The sequence below is a fragment of the Pyrus communis genome, chromosome 12, assembly GCF_963583255.1.
Source record: "Pyrus communis chromosome 12, drPyrComm1.1, whole genome shotgun sequence".
Lineage (NCBI taxonomy): Eukaryota > Viridiplantae > Streptophyta > Magnoliopsida > Rosales > Rosaceae > Pyrus > Pyrus communis.
Window position 1 is genome coordinate 13,614,434 of NC_084814.1, and position 7,511 is coordinate 13,621,944.

Here is a 7,511-nt window from a genome sequence, read left to right on the forward strand (position 1 = left end):
TTCACTTATGTAATTAAGGGGGCCGGCCACACCCCTATAAATACCACCTTATTTCTCTAAAAATCTAATTCCAACTCTCTTGCAAAATTCTCCAAATTTCTCTAAACATTGTTCTCTCAAATTCTAACTTCTTGGAGGTTCTTCGGTCAAAACCCACCTCCCCCCCCCCCCCCCACAAAAAAAAAATCATCTTGGGCGCGTAAGGCTCTTGGCCTTGACCTAAGGTGTTAATTGTTTTGTAGGTACAATTTCGTCCAAGAAGAAAAAGATGGAAATTTGCATCCACAAATTGGTGCTTTCATTGAGAGTTTGATTCAAACACTCGAAGAAGACTTTCGCACTCAGAGTTTCTCATTTCTTGTTCATTTGTAAACTTTTCGTGCGTCCTGATTCTTAGAATTTTTTATAAAATTCTTTGAATCAACGTAAAAGAAAAGTGCAATGACTAGAAATTCTGAAACCACGACAAATGGAACTTCCTACGTTCAAAGATCTAGATCGAATGACGGAGGACAAGACGTAGCCCCACCACGACGATCCACAAAGCTTAATACGATGGCAAGAGGAGCAACTTTGCCACCAAAGAGCACCACCACCATGGCAGCCACGGGGACTACAGTGGTAGTGGGGAGTGGGCTAGGTCCATGGCAGCAGACCTTGGCCTTATGCGCATCCATTACAGCAGCCCAAACCCAGGACCAAGCCTAGGCCCATGCGTTGGCAGTAGTTGCGCAAGTAGCCTAGCAGGCAGCCCAATTTGCAGCCCATGCTGCAGCGCAGTCGAGCCAAGCCCAGCGCGAGCAGACCCAAACCACTGCCCAAGTAACGCATGCCCAAGACACACTACAAGCGCAAGTTGTGCTAACCATTCCCTCGGTCCAGATCCAATGCACCCATAGCGCAGCACCGTGCCCACACACCTCGCACGTGGCACAACCAACTTCTGTTGCCCAACCTGTTCCTGTGCCTCACTTAGCGATCCCGATCGATCCAAGATCGATTCAACTGTCCCGAATGTAGATCTCTGTACCGACGATTAAACCGGGGGCATTTTCACCCCATTTTTCTGCGGATTTAATATTTCCTTACTTAAATTTCGCGCTCGGAGTATACCACACATCCATTACTCAAGGAGACTCATTTCGTCCAAGCTTTTTAAACCTGAATGGCGAGCAACACTTGGCTTGACAAGTCATAAAGTTGACAAGCGCCCTCACATTGTAAACAACCTTAGTGAATCAACTCTTGTAATGTACCGAAATGCAACGTGCCCTAGATGAGGTGTCGTAAATTAGGACAAGGGCAGACGATGAACCATTCCAGCAACGTTTTGACAAACAGCCACTTAACCAGTCACGAACCTAGCTTTCTAGCAGAAGTACACTCCCGACTAGGCCCCTGAGATAACGTATACTATCGTTTTAAAGCACGAAGGAGCGTGCACTCTCAGTTAGGCCCACGGACAAACATACACTCACAGTTAGGACCACACTTTGATAATCAACATGAGTAACCTTTCAGGCAAAATGTTCATTCACGCCAAGGCCTACGAGGAGCATGCCCCACCTCACATCGGAGTAGGTAGCACATTAGACGTAAAGAAGCAGTCACTCAATCCAGCTCAAGTTCAACTAGCAGCCTGCGAATTACCTGTTTGCTTACTAAGAACATACCACATGCACCGCAGCTGCGACATAGACGAGCCGAGCACATGGAAGAGAAGCCTAGACCAACAGATCACGACCAGGGGCAGCAAAAAGCTATGTTGCCCCACTAAAGGAAAATTCAGGAAGAAGTTAAGAGGCTCATTGCCAAACGATTGCACGATTTTCAGCACAACGAAGCTATTGACGAAGCGCTCCAACAAGACATGACCAACATAAGCTGGTCACCTTTCCTTGACAATATTGAGTATACGGGATTATCCCACATAGATTATCGAATATAAACATTGTTTGTGTTCCAACAAATGCAGCAGCTCAACCTAATGGCGTGCCGGGGGTAGACGAGTACCAGAAAGACACACCAGCCCAACTACCAAGAACCGAGGGCAAGTCTTATTCTCAACACTCTATACAATTCAATACTGAAGTAGCACATCACCAATAGCCAAACATTACGAACCTAGTGGTCTAATTCCTTATGTTACGCAGAACCAGCCCTAGCTCTGCACTCACAACTGTGCCTACCTATTCCACGGATCTCGACAGCCTTTAATCTGTCGTCATGGCTCCTAACTGTGCCAATCTTGCACAATGGCTCCCAACTGTGTCGATCTTGCCCTGTGGCTCGTGCTAACCAAGCCTATGGCACTATAAACTTCAAAGCATCCAATGACGGAGCAGAGGACAAGGCTTTATTAGCAGCCCTTGCTAGCGAAAAACTTAGCAGTGAAGAAGCTTGCAATCCATTCAAATTTTCAGTTGATCACCAACGAAGCCTCAAAAGGGCACACGACGAAACATCGAATGAAGGCACAATACTTGAACAAAGTCTAGGAACAGCTCGATGCGCTTCCCACTTACACCCTTACGCGGGTTCCACAAGCAGTTCGAAGTCTCAAGTAGATTGCTAAACAAGACCTCGCATGCTAAGGATTATTTCAGTTGTCTAGTAGTCTAGCTTTCCTCAGCTGCACTCCAGTGCAAGAGGATAAACTAATCCCCCGACACCCATCTAGGTAAGCTTTCTAGTGTGAAAGGGTAAACTAATTGCTCTCACGTGCGAAAGGGTAAACCAATCCCCCGACACACATCTAGGTAAGCTCTCCAGTGCGAGAGGGTAAACTAATTGCTCTCCAGTGTAAGAGGGTAAACTCATTGCTCTCTAGTGCAAGAAGGTAAACCAAATCCCCGACACCTATTTGGGTATACTCTCTAGTGTGAGAGGTTAAACTAATTACTCTCCAATACGAACCAACTCCTTGACACCCATATGGGTCTGCTCTCCAATGCGAGAGGTTAAACTAATTGTTCTCCAATGCTAGAGGGTAAACCAATTCCTCGACACCCATATGGGTAAGCTCTCCAATGCGAGAGGGGAAACCAATTGCTCTCTAGTGTGATAGGGTAAACTAATTCTCTGACACCCATCTAGGTAAGCTCTCTAGTGTAAGAATGACACATAGCTCAAAAGATCGAATGCTTAAAGACCAACTAGGCAGCGAATGGTTAGGGGCAGCAGCCATTTTGCACTCAACGGTTCGTTCATCCGACACTTCATCTTCAGCAACTTCGATCTTGGCAGCTCCATCCTTGACTGCTCCATCTACGGCAGCTGGGAAATCAAACTCAAGCCATTTCCTCATTTTTGGCAAGCAGCCCATGCCATGCCACTTCCTTGGCCCATGCCGAGCTAGTCCTTGTCTTCAGTCAAGCCAAGTAGCACAAGCAATGGCCCCTACCACACCACATCTTTGGCCCATGCCACACTAACTCCTAGCCTTTGCCAGTCGATATGCTGCACCACCCTGACAACTACCCCGTGGCAACACCACCTAAGATGAACACAAGGAGAATTAAGTTTTTCTTACATCGGTGTGGCATGAAGAAGACAAAGAAATCAACGGAAGACGGTTCTTTGCATGGGCAAGCAAAGAAGAGTGCTAGGGGAGGGGGAACAAATATCCTCTAGTTTTCTCTCTTTCTTGTAGGGACAAATAATTGCCCTCCGAAGTTATTTTAATCACCTACTTAAGGTAGACTTAAATAGGTTTTGGAAGCGATTTATTTTCCTTTCCTAGAAGAATCTAATTCCTAGTCCAAGTGAGAATCTGCATCAAAACTGGAGATCTCTACACCTGCTGCCCTTTTCCAACGAGTAGCCCAGCAGGTGTAGGGGCATTTGTGGAGTAAAAAATAATCAAGAAAATTATGGAGGTGACATGTGTACTTTTGGGTAGAAAAGGACAATATTACCCTCAAGGCACACTAGAACTTCTACGCACAAGCAGCGGACAATCATGGCACAATCAAGGTCAAAAGTGATCAAAATAGGTATTTATTCAAAACCTATTTCATCCATCCTCATCAAATCCCCCCCACAAGATAACCGTCAATTATTCATTCAAAATAAGATTAATTACCTAAATTAATTGATTAATTTCCTAATTAATTAATTAATTTTCTAATTAATTTCCTAATTGATTGCAAGATATTATATTGACATAATATCCTACAATTACACCCAAAAACGACCATATGTGGCCCATTCCCATCTCTCCAAAGGGGGCCAGCCACACCCCTATAAATACCACCTCATTTCTCCAAAAACCTAATTCCAACTCTCTTGCAAAATTCTCCAAATTTCTCTAAATACTTTTCTCTCAAATTCTAACTATGGCATCAGAGGTTCTTCGGTCAAAGCCCCCCCCTCCATTCATCGTGGGCGCGTGAGGCTCTTGGCCTTGACCTAAGGTGTTAATTGTTTTGCAAGTACAATTTCATCCAAGAAGAAGAAGACAGAAATTTGCATCCACAATGGTCATTCATTTCAAAATTCTACTCTTCAAATGTTGTTCGATGGAGCAAAATTAGTTTCACATATTAACTACTAGAATGGTATTCCTCAACGACATTGGTAGGGACACAAACAGGTACATAACCAATGATCTATTCCATTGAGACGGAAATAGATTCTGTAGGGTTGAGGTTCGGGAACAATATCCCTAATTCTTAAAGTTTTAGGTCTTAGGTGCCAAGGATCATGCTTCGGGCATAATGCCACACCTTGGTAGGCCTTTATTATACCATACCTTGTAAAACCAAACTGGAAATTGGATTGTGAGAAAGACAGACCCAAACTTAGGTTTAGTAGGCTCTAGTCGAAGTTGGAGAGGTCTGTTCGGTAAGCCTCTGCCGACGCAGAGCAATACTAATCGGTGCACCTTTGTCGAAGCAGAGCATGCCCTTCGGTGCATCACTACCGAAGCAGGGCACCACCATTCGGTAGACTTCAGCTAAAGCTGAGTCTATACCGTTTTCTCACATTTATGGTAGTAATCAGATCTAAGAATTTGGTAAACTTTGACTCTTTACACTGCTGCTTCAGGAACGAGTTAGAAACATGGAATGACAAGAAAAGTATTCTCCACTCAAAATTCAATTAGATTTATAAACTTTATAATCATACTCGTTCATGTACGTACTCATGGTGTGCTTTAGGCTATAACTTTCATGATTAGACAGTCCGTGGGAGTGAGCCAAAGAGCCATAGAATCCTCATTCGAGAGGTATTTCCATTTGTAATACTTCGGGCATCAGTCTTCATGTGAAGATCATGGTAAAGGCTTATTCAGCTTTTCCATGCCATTGTTAGCTTCAATGGTTTCTCCGCTTCTTGACAGTCAAGTGGAGTGTCACGTCTTGTATCCACATAAAGTAGTTTCTATCAAGAAATGTCTAAATCAGTGAAATCCAACTTATTACGGTTCGACAATCCATTGAATTGAGGGAACAAGATTGTGACTGATGTTATGAAAATAAGATATCCATATGTATCAAAGTTAGAACATTCGGGTTCTAAGACATGGTTTACATGAAAAACTTCAAGTTTCAATGGCTGTATTATTTTATGAAAACTTCGGGGTTTCAAAGGCACTAAATTCGAAATTACAGGTTTAGGTTTAGTTAGGAACTTCTGGTTCATAAAAGAAGGTACCTGCAAGAACACTGAATACAATATACAACTAAGTGTAGTGGATTTGAGGTTCCTTTAGGAAATCAAATGTGAGTGCTTTGGGACTACGAAAGGGAGTTAGCCGTTCAGAAAAAAGAAATAAAATATTGAATCGTAAATGTCCAAAAGTGGACTTCGGGCCAATAATTTTGGATGTCTTGTCAAATTAGTGGACTGCTGTTCACTTTAATTAATTCAATAGATCGAGACCATTCGGGGTCGATCGTAGAAGCAAAATAATACAAAGTTTCAGGCCATATTTTGGGCTAAATGGTTGTAGGCCATGCAAAAAAAAAAAATAATTCCCAAAAATTGATTAAGGCCGTGAAATCGGGCACCAAAAACATATAGGTGCGTGCTGAAAAAAAAAAAAAAAAAAAAAGGCTTTGGGCTAAGAACAAGAGGTAGCCCAGTATTAGTTGGTGGCTGTTGTCAAATCTACAAAGCCAAGCAGTTGATGGTTGTGGGTTGGGCTTATGAGTGGCTACTGCAGGCAACCCAACAACCTGGAAAACCAAGCTTCTAGGCTTGTTGCAGTTACAGGCCGAGAAAAAGAAAAAAAATATGGCCCATAAGATAGAGCGGGTCAAGGAGCAAGGGCTCAGAGTTGCAGGCTAAAAGGATGGGCCCATTATTTCAAGCAAGGGCTTGTTATGCCACAACAAGTAAAGTAGCAGGCTTGCTGCTGCAACGCGAGCCGAGCAAAAATAAGGGGACAAGTAAAGCCTTCAGTCGCTACAGAGGATCATGTGTTGTAGGCCTAATTTACTGAATAATATAAAGAACAGAGAGAGGGGGTGCAGCAGCATAGAGAGAAAGAGAGATATGTGTAATTGTGAAGTGCGTCTTATTCTACCCCATTGTACTTTTATTTATAGTAGTAGAGAATGTAAATTCCTTACCCCAATAAGATTACAACTCTAATAGGATAATATGTAGTCTAAGAGATACGGTAGAATCCCATAAGGATATCCCAAATATGATAGGATTTACACAATCACATTCCTAATCTAATAGGACTGCAACATAAACGTTATAATTAATACATTTATTTTTATTTTTAATTTGTACCTATTTTTCTAATTTCAACCATTTTTTAATCTGTACCAATTTTCTTTTTAGTTTTAATTTGCACCCATTAATTTCTTTTAGTGCTCATATTTTAAAACTTTTATTTGTAACTGTAACTTTTTTAATCTTTTATTTTTACCCTTAATTTATTTATAATGTATCCATTTTCATAAAAAAAAAAAAATATATATATATATATATATCACTTTGTTGTATATAAGATGTAGGGGTGAGTACTTGGAACCAAAAACCGAAACACAAACCAAATCAGACCGCACCGAACAATTCAGTTTTGCGGTTTTGAAACCGAACAGCATTGCAGGAAATGGTTGTTTTGGCTTTTGAAAACCGCACCAAAACCGAAACGCACCTCGAATTATGTCATGTTTTCTTCTGCAACATCTGAGCATGCATGACTGTAGTAATTTCAATGGCATTCAAAGGCTACATTGAAAACCCCGAGTCAATGTTGCTCTAAATAGACGGCTTTTTGATCTTCGTCTCAAATAATTTTTACTTTCCCTTGTGTGATTTGTCAAGGTTAGGGGCCTGAATAATGATATCCCAGCGGTTCTTCCCAATCATCGACTTGGGCTTCAGATAATTATATCACTGAGGAAACCGGTTAATAGTGTTCATTAATTCAAATTTGGCATAGCTTGTGAAACAAAAGGGGTTGATTATTTCAGGCATCAAATTTCAGACAATAATTTGCCCAATAGATAATTTCATGTTTACTAAAGCAAGGGTACTTCAACTAGGTT